Source organism: Mandrillus leucophaeus, unplaced genomic scaffold (assembly GCF_000951045.1).
Source record: "Mandrillus leucophaeus isolate KB7577 unplaced genomic scaffold, Mleu.le_1.0 Scaffold287, whole genome shotgun sequence".
Taxonomy (NCBI): Eukaryota; Metazoa; Chordata; class Mammalia; order Primates; family Cercopithecidae; genus Mandrillus; species Mandrillus leucophaeus.
In genome coordinates, this window is record NW_012102998.1 from 1,416,015 (window position 1) to 1,429,924 (window position 13,910).

Consider the following 13,910-nt stretch of genomic DNA (forward strand, 5'->3'; position numbering starts at 1 on the left):
CCAGACGCCTTTCATCTAAACCTGACTTTGTCGACCCAATAGACGCATGTTTTTCTTGTGATTCCCAGAACATCAGGCTCTACTCACTCATTTCACTTTAGTCGTGCCCACCCTCATACTAGCTATGCTGGATTCCTCCGTTCTATGTTTTCTGTACTTTTATTATTTTATCTTCATTCTTAAAAAGAAGGTTTTGTACTTCATTTTATAGGAATCTTGTAATTTCAAACTTTTTTTTTTTTTTTTTTAGTAGCAAGTGGAGTCTATGCCAAGATAGTCTCTCTCAGGTTTTCTATAAACTAAGGAGGTATTTGAAGAGTGAACTTCTAGGAAAGGAAAGAGATGGTTGTTAAGATAGTTGGGTGAGACAAATATTGGGGCGGAGGAGGTTTACTGGAAATGTCTATGTAGCAGTTCCCATTGTCTAGCAAATAAGAGATGCGCAGATACACCCTTGGGCCACCTTGCAGGGGAAATCTTTGCAATTAGAAGTTTATTAGGAAGCCAATAAAAAAGCAATTTATTCCACATAAACTGAATTTCACTTCTGTTGATACACCAAAATACCAAACGTGAGATTTGTTTCAGCCACCATTGATGAAAGCAAGTAAGACCACAGTTAGAGAGAAGTCCACAATCAAACAGTTTGCAAATAACCTACTCAAGCAAGATTCTTTTATAAGCTTGCTTTTGTAGTCAGTGTATATGCTCACAGTTTGTATATTTTAATCTAAATGTAACTTCGTGATATCACACATCCTAACAGAGTCACTTTGTTTCTATAATTTCAAATACTTTTAATTTTAATTTTAGTGAGAAAACACTTTTTCAATATTCATCAGGTTTCTGTTTTCATTATTCATTCAATAATAAAAGGATCACCTTTATAGATGCAAAGTTGCCTTTATCCAGTGCATGCCGAGGGAGCAAAGGGAAAATGAAAGAGTATCAGAAACTGTGCAGATGTTTGTCTTGACCAGAATATTAATATGTTAGTGTTTCCAAACGCTACATTGTCAGAAAGAAAAAAATGGTACTGTATTTCAAGAGGCTGAAACACAATATGGAGTACACACCAGCCGAAGGGAGAAAGTGAAGAATTATGATTAGGAGAGTTTACATAGGAGTACAAGTAGCCTGCTATGGAGAGGGATTGCATGGCTTCTGGTACGTGATTTTGGGCTGGGATAGTTTGGGAATGAATACTAAAAGTGTGCTGGATATTTTTCAGAATTTTACCCACCACAGTAACAAAACCATGTAACATTTATCAATTCCCAGTATCTGCTAACAACAGAAAACTATATCTTGTTCATGTGACCAAAATAATAGAAAGTACTGAAAAACTCAGAATTGTTTAATCTACAATGAAAAAAGAAAAAGGCTATGTAAGGTGTTACCACGTCCAAATTGAATTTATTTTTCTCCCAAGGTATCCTCTGTAGTTCTGATCTTCAGGATTATACTCCAAAATTGGATATGCCGGAAGAAATCTTGAGTTTTTCCACTTATAAAATGATACATATTGAATTGGCAAATTCTACTTTGTCTATCTTCTAAGTCATTGTTGATATGACCTGCCACATTTTCAATGCCATTACTTTGGTTCAAATCCATTTCTTTTCTTCTTTTTGAGATGGAGTCTCACTCTGTCACCCAGGCTGGAGTACAATGGCATGATCTCGGCTCACTGCAACCTCTGCCTCCCGGGTTCAAGCCATTCTGCTGCCTGAACCTCCCAAGTAGCTGGGATTACAGACACCAGCCACCACGCCCAGCTAATTTTTGTATTTTTAGTAGAGATGGGATTTCGCCATGTTGTCCAGGCTGGTCTCAAGCTCCTGACCTTAGGTGATCCACCGCCTTGCCCTCCCAAGGTGCTGGGATTACAGGCACGAGCCACCGCTCCTGGACTTCAAGTCCATTTCTTGTTATATCCTCCTTGTCTTTTATCAAATTTTTACTCTGGCCTCATATTCATACCATGCCATGCTTATCTCCATTTCCATCTCATGTTGTCTCACAATCTCAAGCTCTCACTCTGTCATTGTCTCTCTCTCTCACACACACACAGACACACACACACACACTCAAAAATATGAATAAGTAACAATGACTCAGTTTTTTTCTTACAAGATATGAATCACTCCCTCATGCCTTCCAAACATGTTTAACTTTTGTTCCAATCTATTTTTTAAATTCAAACTTACTTTCTACAATAAAAGTCATACTGAAGTTTACAGTCTGTTCAGATTTTAGAGATGCTTGCAGCCCTTTGATTACCAACACCATCAAGATAGAGATTTTTTTACATCATCCTCGTAAGTTCCCTTCTGCTCCTCTATGTTCTCTCCTCCCATTATCCTGACCCTTGGTGACTACTGATTAGATTTCTATCCACATAGGTGTTTTGTTTCTAATTTTCCAGGACGCCAGATAAATTGGATTGTACATGATACAGCATTTGTGTCTTTCTTCTGTCACTTAGGGTGACAATTTTGAGGTTTAGACAATCCTGTGCTAATATCAGAGCTTCAAGCTTCCTATTGTTCAGTAGCGAGTGTTCCATTGGATGAGTGGACACGAATTGTCTGTCTGTTCACTACTTAATAAGACTAAGGATTGTTTCCATTTTTGGACAATTTTGAATAAAGCTGTTGTAAACATCTGTGTACAGATCTTTGCAAGGACTTATGTTTCACTCCTATTAGATAATTACCTAAAAGCCCATCAGGCTGAGTCATGTGATGAGTAAGTAGTTAGCATTGTGATAAACTGTCATAATGTTCTACACAGTCACTGGGCAATTTTGTATTCTCACCAGCAATTCATGAGAGTTCTATGACTGGACAGTGCCATCACAATTTTATGATATCTCCTCCTCATCCTCCTCTTTTTCTTTTATTGCCATTCCAGTAGGTCATAGCAGGATCTCATTATGGTTTTTATTTGCATTTCACTAAAAAGTAATGATGTTAAACATCTTTTCATATGCCTGTTTGCCATTTACATATATTTGGTAATGTATTTTTTAAGGACTTTTTCTAATTTTCAAAGTAGGTTGTCTGTCTGATTATTATTGTGTTTGAAGTGCCATTTATATTGATATGGTTTGACTGTGTCCGCACTCAAATTTCACCTTGAATTGTAGCTCCCATAATTCCCACATGTTGTGGGAGGGACACGGTGAGAGGTAATTAAATAATGGGGAGAGTCTTTCCTGTGCTATTCTCATGATGGTGAATGAGTCTCACGAGATCTGATAGTTTTATAAAGGGGAGTTCCTCTAAACAAGCTCTCTTGCCTGCCACCATGTAGGATGTGACTTTGCCCCTCATTCGCCTTCCATCATGATGGTGAGGCCTCCCCAGCCATGTGGAGCTATGAGTCCATTAAACCTCTTTTTCTTTATAAATTACCCAGTCTCGGGTATATTTCTGTGAGATACCAGAGACTGGGTAATTTACGCAGTGTGAGAACAGATTAATACATATATATTCTTAATAACAGACTTATCAGATACATATTTTGCCCATATTTTTGCCCATATTTTCATCTAATTCATGGCACATCATTTTGATTTATTTAAAATGTCCTTTGAACAGCAGATATTTTTAATTCTGATGAAAGTAAAACTTATAGATTAAATTTATTATGTGCGCTTTTTTGACTGGAAATTTTTCTGCCTAACCCAAGATCATGAATATATTATTTGATATTCTCTATAGTTCTATGTTTTACATTTAAGTCTCAAATTGTTTTTGCATGAATATTCAAAGATTAAAGTCTCATTTTCTTCCTAAGGTCATTATTTCTCCATTTCATTGCCTTCATCCCTTTGTTGAAATTCAGTTGACCATATCTGTTTCTAGATTCAGTATTTTCTTCAATTGACTTGTCTGTCACATCATGGTAATTCTGTATTGTTTTGATTACAGTAGACTAATAATAATTTTCATAACTAATTAGTGTGAGTCATCCACTTTGAATAATTGAGTACATGAGCTCACCCAGGAAATGGGGATAGAATAGAACAAATCGATAACCCATATGGTTGGACCCTAAGAAACACTAATACTCACCTGGTAGGTTTCATGTTACCAAAGCACAGGGCTCTCTCTCTGTTGTTTATTACTATATATTCAGTATTTAGCAAGATGTCCAGTACAAAGGATTCTCTCATGAGATATTTTATGGTTGTCAAAAATACAAAATCAATTGGAATTTGTTTGTTTCTGTTTCTTTGTAACTTCAGAATTTAGAGATGTTTTGAAAGAGCTGCTTCTAAGTTAATGATTAAATGAAGTTTGAAACCCAATCACAATAGACACATCTCAGGCCAGGTCAGAACTTTTCTAGCTTGTGACCCTGGATATTTTGCTAACCCTTTTTATTATTAATATTCCTCATTACAAAATGTGATGAAAGTTACACCTACTTAGCTAGTTTGTCCAAACGATGAAATCTATTAGCATATCAAAAAGTTTAGAAAATTAGATGGCCACATAGTTAATATTAAGTAACAATAGCAATTTTTATCAGTATCATCATTACCATTTTCATACCCTTTAGCATCAGTAAATCCTCATGTAAGAATACCCTCCTCTGTGGAAGAAAAATGAAGAATAATGGTAATGGCAAGTGCTAGTGCTTTAATGCAGAACTGCAGATGGTTCCTGACTTAATGATATCTCAACTAACAAGTTTTCAATTTTATGATGGTGTGAACATGATATGTATTCAGTAGAAATTGTACTTGGAATTTTGGTCTTCTCCTGGGCTAGCAACATGTGATAGGATAACCTTACAAAGCATATTCAACATTTTCTAATAAAACAGGCTTTGTGTTAAATGATTTTGCCCAACTCTTGGCAAATGTAAGTGTTCTGAACATGTGTAAGGTAGTCTAGGCTAAGCAATGATGCTCAGTAGGCTAGACGTATTAAATGTATTTTTGACTTATAATATTTTCAACTTAAAATGGGATTATCAGGAAGCGACCTCATTGTAAATCAAGAAGCATGTGTGTTTTCTTCAGTGGTGCTGAGTGAGCTGCTGCTTGTTTTCTACTCTTTCTCTGAATCAGTACCAATGTATCAATCTGTTTTGTTTTCTGTTCTCTTCAAGACACCACCACTGAATTTATTATTGGTACTTTCCTGTCCCTGAGACTGTTAAACAGTAGTCTACACCAATTCTCCCTACTCTTTGCAGGCCTCATGACAAGCAAATGAAGCTCACTGTCGGTAGTGATTTGGGGGCTAATTGGGCAATTCATGAGTGAGTTATAAACGAAGGTAACTTAAAGAGATTATAGAGTTATATGAGGCTTGTCTGCAACGTTGACTTTCCTATCAAAATAATAAATAGAAAATAACAGACATTTCAATTATTTACTTGCATTTCTGATGGTGAGATTCACCACACTCCCTAAAACCACACTCAACCATTTTCACAGACAAACATCACTTTTCTGTGAGATAATTTGTGATTCTAACTTCTTTCTTTCTACAGATTATATTCAGAAAGCTGAATAAAACATTTTTGGCCTCAGTAGGCCAAGTTACATTTCTAAAGTGTTAACAAATTAGTGATACCCATTTAATGCAAATTGTTTCTCATCATTGACTAATCACTTTTGGTTACACTTCCAGGCATCAATGGGTCACAGAGGTGGAGGACATGTATGTTGAAAATAATGAGAACAGGAGGTACTCTGGGGAGAAGAGGAGGGATTTCTGACTTTGGCATGTAACTAGTTGATAACGTTGAATCTGTCTTTGTCAAACTATTAGAGGACAAAATTCATCCAGTCTTACATGGAATATCTTTCTAACAGAATACTCATTTTACAGAATAGGAAATCAATTTAAGTGTTATCACTTCCTCTCATCTAGATCATTCCACAAACAACTTTGAAACTTTTTTGTGTTCCCAAAGGCCTTAGGCAGCTTCTGCAGCAACCATTGATGAATTCTCAAATCAGAGGAAAATAAGAGATAACACATCCTTTTTTTTTCTTGATATTCTCACAATGTGGTGAGCAAAAAGATGACTATAGAGCAGCAAAGGAATAGGAGCAAGTAAATAAATGTCACAATGATTAGGAATAAAACAGCTTAAAAGCAACCTATGGAGAAAACTGATAATTATACTTTGAATTTTTAAAGGCATTTTTACATAGAAAATTATATATTATGTTATATAAATATATGCAAGATATTACATAGGTGAAATATAGCTTCATGGGTCAATATTTTTAAAATATTTTTTTAACATACTCAGTGCTGATTTTTATCATTTACATGGTACATTTTCATAACAAAGTTCAGAGCTCATAATGCAGTTTTTGTTTTCTCCTATAACACAAGCAAGAAAGCTTTTAGAATTATTCTTTCCTTTTCTTTCAAGTTCTATAGAAAGTTTTACAGAACAACAACAAAAAGCTCTCTCAGTTACCAGCAAGACTGACTTTCCTCTGCATTTAGTTACTTTTCTTTCTCTGCATGGCAGTAATTTAGAAGTAGAAAAACATTTTTGGCCCAACACTAAGTATTACTTGGAAACGTTTACCTCATACCCATCAATCCATAAAGTACTTTGAAAAGGGATGCTTTATGTCTTAAAACAGAAGTGCTATATAATAATTTGTGAAATGCAATAAATCACTGGGTGACCAGCCTTCTCTTTTGTATTCAAAGAGAACCTGAATCGCACTTCATCAGTTATGGTAGTGCAGTCACTATTCTACCTCATGTTAAATGAGAGCTAAACCTCAATTTCTTTCCCTCAGCCTCTTACAATGTTATCAGTAATTTGAGTGCTGATTTAAAAACAGGAGATGTTTAGAAAGTTAGTCATAATGGAAAAAAGAATGTAGCTAGTATTTTCAGCATTTTCATAGATGGCCCACACTTGAATTTGACATTAAATTCTCCATTAAGAACCTTATAAAAATCTTCCAGTAATGGCTCTTCTATGTAGGCTTAAAAGTATTTATTCATGAAAAATATTGTAATACAATATAGTAAAAGGATCTGTACCCACCATAATAGGGCACTGAGTGTCTATCCTGACATTGCTGGCTTTCCTGGTTACTCTACTCACTTCCCAGTGCTTTTTAAAAAGTTTTATTCCTAGGATTATATTGAGATGTTGGAAAGCATATAATGTTCAATACGTTTAGATATTAGGACTAAAGAGAGCTTTAATTATGGTGGCAAAGCTTCTTGTTTATGTACTTATGTTAATGTGAAACTGATAAAATATATCCACACAAATATTTTAAATGTCAAATTTTTTCTAGAATATGTGAAGTTAAAAGTAAACAGAAATCTATAGATCTTATTCATGTTAGCTTCAGGGAATAGATATAAATCTTACTGTCATGAGGAAACTTAAGTAAAACAACTCACATTTCTGTATACCCAGAAAAAAAATCTATGTTTTTAAGTCTAGTAAAAGTAACACTTAGCACAGATTATATCATATAGCAATCTAATACATAACAATTTATTTCTGATTAGGCATTTTTGAAAACTACCTCCTACTGCTTTTGATAAGTTAGGATAATATAGTATGTTAAAAATCTTACTCGGAAGCAATTTGTAAATTTACAGATCAAATATCCAATAAATGCAGGTAGAACAAAATAAGTGAAAATTATAAAATTATATGATTTTGACTTTCATTGATAATTATATGCCATACTTATTTCCAAAAGAGGCACTTGATATTTTTAAAAATTTTATGGTGAAAAGAAAAATGTGTTCTTGTACCATTTAAGTTCATTTTATAGGAGGAAAATAAAGAGCACCATGGGAGTTAATATGTGGTAATCAAATATGTTCATCCCTATTTATAATGTTAATTTACATTTAAAAGATGGATGGGGCCAGGCGCGGTGGCTCACGCCTGTAATCCCAGCACTTTGAGAGGTCTAGGTGGGCAGATCACGAGGTCAGGAGATTGAGATCACCAGCCTGACAAACATGGTGAAACCCTGTCTCTACTAAAAATACAAAAATTAGCCGAGTGTGGTGGCATGTGCCCGTAATCCCAGCTACTCAGGAGACTGAGGCAGGAGAATCACTTGAACCCGGGAGGCGGAGCTTGCAGTGAGCCGAGATCGTGCCACTGTACTACAGCCTGGGCGACAGAGCGAGACTCCGTCTCAAAAAAATAAATAAATAAATAAAGGGGGGGGATGACTCATTCTCTCTCTCTCTCTCCTTCCCTCCACCCCTACACACACACACACACACACACACACACACACACACCCCCCACACCTCTTCTGATTTTACAAAAAAACAGTGATGCTTAGAAAAATTTCATATATCTTGTACAGTTAATTACTGGGAGAGAAAGTACTAGAATCTAGCTCCCCATACCTCTCCTAGGAAAGAAGGTTATAATTTGAACTGAATTTCCACACTCCTCTAGATAACCTTGCAGATGAATACAGCAAGGTCTCAGCCTTGTTTTCCTCTGTTTCGACAAATTTTTAAGCTCCAAGCTTATGTATCCTCACCAGGATCCTAACCCACAGGATCTCATGCCATCCAACATTTCACCCTTTCCAACTTCCTAAACTTTTCTACTTTCTGAAGTCATGCTCTGATATCAGCAAATAACCGTCGTGTTTAGCTTGGAAGGGTCCCTTATGTTTTTCATTTAACGGAATCTTGTTTTCCACAGCTTTCATTCCTGATTTTGTTGCCCCGTGAAAGAAATGTTTTCTAGTCATTTGGTTTGGTTTTCTTTTTCCTTCCAAGGTACCCTAAAAAGCACAGGTTTGCCGATGGGCTAGGTATTATCTTACTCCCCAACTGCCGCTGCTTCCAAATTTTAGCACTTTTCCTTCAAACACCTTTTGTTGTGATCACTTAAGTATCTTCAGGCTAATTCTACTCTATTGCAAGTTTTCAGAAACAAGCCAGATAGGTTTCCCTGCACTGCTACTAGCATTCATGCTTAATGACGGATGGATGAAAGCAATTCACCTGAAACTCTCACCTGTTATTTGAAATTTGAAATTTTCACCTTAGTAATCTTTATCACCCCATATCTCTTAACATATAGAATCAGATCCTAGATTCTGACACCATTCATTATTTCACCGTCCTCAACCTTTCAATTTTAAATAGACTACTCAACGTGTTTTTCCAGTTTATTTACTTCATCTAGTGAGACCATCTCTGGGTTTTGTTTGTTTGTTTGTTTGGACAGAGGGACAGAGTCTCACTCTGTCACCTAGGCAGCTGGAGGTGCAGTGGCACCATCACCGCTCACCACAACCTCTGCCTCTTGAGCTCAAGTGATTTTCCCATCTTAGCTTCCCAAATAGCAAGGGCTACAGGTATGAGCCTTGGCGCGCTGCCCTAGTGAGACCATCTTAATCAACATTTGATTCATTTGAGTCCTCCATTGGCCAAAACAATTTTCTCTAACCATCTCAAAATCTTTATCGATTTATGAAGTATTCCCTCTCTACCTTATTTAAAGTAAGGTAGTCATTATCAAAGTCAGTCATCGTCACTACTGAGTACAATTATCCCTTGAAACTTTATTTACAATATTCTTTATTGGTTGAAAATATGTCATACAATTATTTGTTTATTCCGTGCTGCCTCTGGTTACTTTAATGCAAGCTCTCTGAAGACAGAGATTTTTCTCTCATTTCCCATTCCATTCCCAGGGTTTGGCAAACAGTAGGCTATGTATTATTTATTCAATTATAAATATAATTAAATAAATGAATGAATGAACCAGTTGTCATTTCCAATCTACTGTATGTATTAAGATTTTGATACTATTCTACATTTATATTTTAGTTATACTTAAGACCATACACTACTGTTTTAATTATGGCTTAGTGTATTACACATACATAATTATTTTAGAACAATGTATAGTTTATTTTGCTCTTAAACTTGATATTTTGCAATAATAATTTCCTTAATTATTATTTATCAACAATACTCATGTAAGTTAAAGATATTAGAAGCATAGAAGCTAATATTGAAATTAAACATTATTCTTTGAAATTGCATTATATTCTCTTTAATAAATTGTGCTAATGCAAATTATGTACTCTGAAAAATTAAACACAATCTTGTCAGGCTAAGTAAGAGACTAATAAATGTAGTATGTAGCATTTATTTTTATGACCTCATTGCTTATCCTGAAGTATATATTTACACATATTTTTTTACATATGCAGTGTTACACAGGGTAAACTTAATGGGTGATTCAAGCGATTTTTAAAGCTTTTCTTTTTTTTTTAAATCTAAGTGAATTTCACTTACTGCACAAGTTTCCTGTAAATCTAGCCTCCATATACATGCAATTCTATTTTTTCTGAATTGTAACAATTACGAGGTCAAGGATTTGGCAAAGCTTAAAGACAGATTGCTGTTTGCCTTATAAATTCAAATTTCCTTGAAGTAAAATGTGCTTGCTTTAGATGAAAAATAAAGACATAGCCCAAAATATTTGGATAGGATAACATTGTACGGATACAATAAATTATTAAATAATAACACTTGGAGTTACATTTATAATAATATGGTACATAAATACAACAGTTTAGTGAGGTTATTTATATGGAGAACATTTATTCCATTTCAAATTTTTCTTATATCCTACGACAGTGAATGTAATTGTATAGATGTTATTATCCAGGAAACACTGTTCATAGTTTCTATGCTCTCGTCATATTCTTTGGGTGACTCTGCTTATTTATCATCATAGTGTCTCCTAATCTTTTCTATACTCTTTAATTCCTGCAGATAATCTCAACTATATCTACTTTCATATTGAGAACTAGTTAATTGTCTTTTCCTGTCCTCCTCTGATTCTAGCCCGTGTTCTATGGCACGATACATTTCACAACCAAATGTTTACTTCAGGTATTTAATCTAATCAAGACAAAAGAGTTTAATTTCTAAGTGAAATCTGCCAACCTCCTAGACTTCCTCAGTAATCCTCCTCCATTATTTCAAAACTATTGCAATAGGCCGTAATGACATGTACTAGAAATTGAAACGAAATAACAGGAACAATAATCATAATAAAATTTATTTGTTTGTATTGCTGAATTTGTTCCAGGTACGCTGTTTCCATTGGTTTATTTAATATTATCAAATATTATTGGCTAAAATATCATTTCAATTCTCTAGAAAGAATGTCCAGTCACAGAGAACGTCTAGCTCCACAGATCTCATAATGCTTGTGCTATACTGCCCCTTTCCATGTAGAAGCAGTGAGCTTGATTTACTGGTACGTTGGTACAGTGTTCCAGTGAGAGTTAGGGGATGGTGCAATATTATTGATGCTTTTAATGGGGAGATAAAAATGAAAGAAAAGTAAAACCGTGGAGAAATAAGACAAAGAATGTAAATGAGAATTTCATAGACACTATGTGCATATGAAATGATCCAGATTTAATGTTTCTCTTTTAACATGTAACTTAAGCATTTGTTGAGTATTTGTAAAATATTTGCAAAAGTAAATATCTGAAGTAGTAGTTATACCGTTTATAATTCCTATAGCAGCTGCTTTTTAAAAACACAGAATACACTATTTTAAATAAAATATACATTAAAGGAATAACATTCTCAATAAATAATGTCCATTATATTCCTGTAGTATGAATTTTTTTTTTTTTTAGCAGAAATAGATTAGCTTCCTCAATAGCTGCCTTCTTTTCAATCAGGAGCCTAAAACGTAGCTTTTTATTCTACACTGTTATTTTCTTTTTATTGATTTTTATTTTTTACTGTACTTCAAATATACATGGAGACACACACCTGTACACACACACACACAAAAAACTCAATTCAGTGAATCATGTCAATTGTCTTTGTACTACGTAGAACAGCTTCGTAGTTGAAAGAACCCAATCCTGGTGGCATCTCTTCATATTATTAAGTCCCTGTCACATTATATTGCAATAGATCTGTTGACATGTTAATCTGCCACACTTGATTTTTTGAAAACAAGAGGAATAAAAAAAAATAAATTTACCAATAGCCAAATTGGTATTATCTATGGAATGACAACAGGTATTTCATTTTATTTTCTTCTGCAATTATTAGCTCATCCAATTTTAACTTTACATGGTTTCCTGGGTTAAGAACTAACCATCCTAGTTTTAGTCAATATACCACATTCTAGTGTTCTACCTAAACATTTCACTGTAATATCCCCTCCCCAAGTTGAGAGCTCACATGTGGTTTCTAAATTTACTATTTATTATTATTATAATTTATTATTATTATACTTTAAGCTCTAGGGTACATGTGCACAGAGTGCAGGTTTCTTACATATGTATCCATGTGCCATGTTGATGTGCTGCACCCCTTAACTCGTCATTTACATTAGATATCTCTCCTAATGCTATCCCTCCCCCCTCCCCCTCCCCACAATAGGACCCGGTGTGTGATGTTCCCCACCCTGTGTCCAAGTGTTCTCATTGTTCAATTCCCACCTGTGAGTGAGAACATGCGGTGTTTGGTTTTCCGTCCTGACGATAGTTTGGAGAGCTCACATGTGAAATATACTCATCCCCAAGAAGCCTGTCTATTCGTCTCTTGAGAGGTAATAGCTTCCATGTTGAATTTTCAAGAAATGCTCATAGAGGCACTCTCTAAGTGACTTGACATCTATTCCTTATGGTCGCTACAGTTATATAGCAGGTTACCCTAGCAAAAAACAGAGTTGCACAGGCTCTTCTGTCATTTATTTTAACTTGGTATATATATAGTGCTGTACTCACAAAAGGTACCGATAATTTTCATGATAATGACAACATGTATTCTTTTTCTAAGCGAAAATCGAGTATTTGGCAGTTGAGTATGATAACTTTTGCCCCTTCCATACTTCCCCATGCAGTGTTACATTTAAACTCAGTGACTTTTTTATAATTCGGGAAGTAAAATTGCTCTGAGCTTTAATTCTCTTGTTCAATATATATTGATTTTATATTTGTTTGTTTTGAGATTAAATACAACCAGAGGAAAGATGACTTTCCTTAGAAGCCTTTGAACTGAAGTATTATAATTTTAAAATATGTAAATAATTTTCAACTTGTCTTAGTTTGCAAATGTTTATAAAATATTATTTTATACAGCAGTGCACACTTGAGACTTTTCAGCTTCACAAAGGATCAAAAATCCAAATTTGCTTTCATTATCAACTCTCAAAAGAAATATATATCATCAGTGTACTTAATATTAAAAATTACCCAATCCTAACTGTCTTTTAAATGAAATTAGAGCATATGGTAAAACCTACCTCCTATTTTTCTGCTGTATATTTAAAATGTTTGTAAATTAAAAGAATTATCTAAGAAATGTTTTAAGGTTTCTGCGTTATATTTTGTTTAAATAATATTTGTTGAGGCAAAAACAGTTAGTATTAAAATGCACTAATAGAATATATTAATTATATATATATTATATATAATTAAATATATTAATTTCAAAGTACCACAGATGATATATACTAGTTTGTGCATATGTCAAGAGACATTGAAAGTTAAAGAATTAAAATGTAAATAGGAAGAAAGGATGTAAATGTTAAAATATTTATTTCTATGGTAATAAATTAAAATAAAAGGCAGGAACAGTGAAATTTTATCTCAATATGTCATATTATTTAATTTTCAATATGGTTGTCATCTTTTGAAGTGCTATTGATTATAGATTTGTTAAATTCAGCATTGTTGTGCAGTATGTATATTTCCATAATTCAATGTGTTTTTTTAAATGATTTTTTCCTTCACTTTCTCTTTCAGAACCACAAGAAATATATCTGAAAAGCAATTCAAGGCTAATGTAACAACAAGGTTACAAATCTAAACATATAAGTCAGAACAGAAAAGTTACAGTTCTCCTGGTAACATT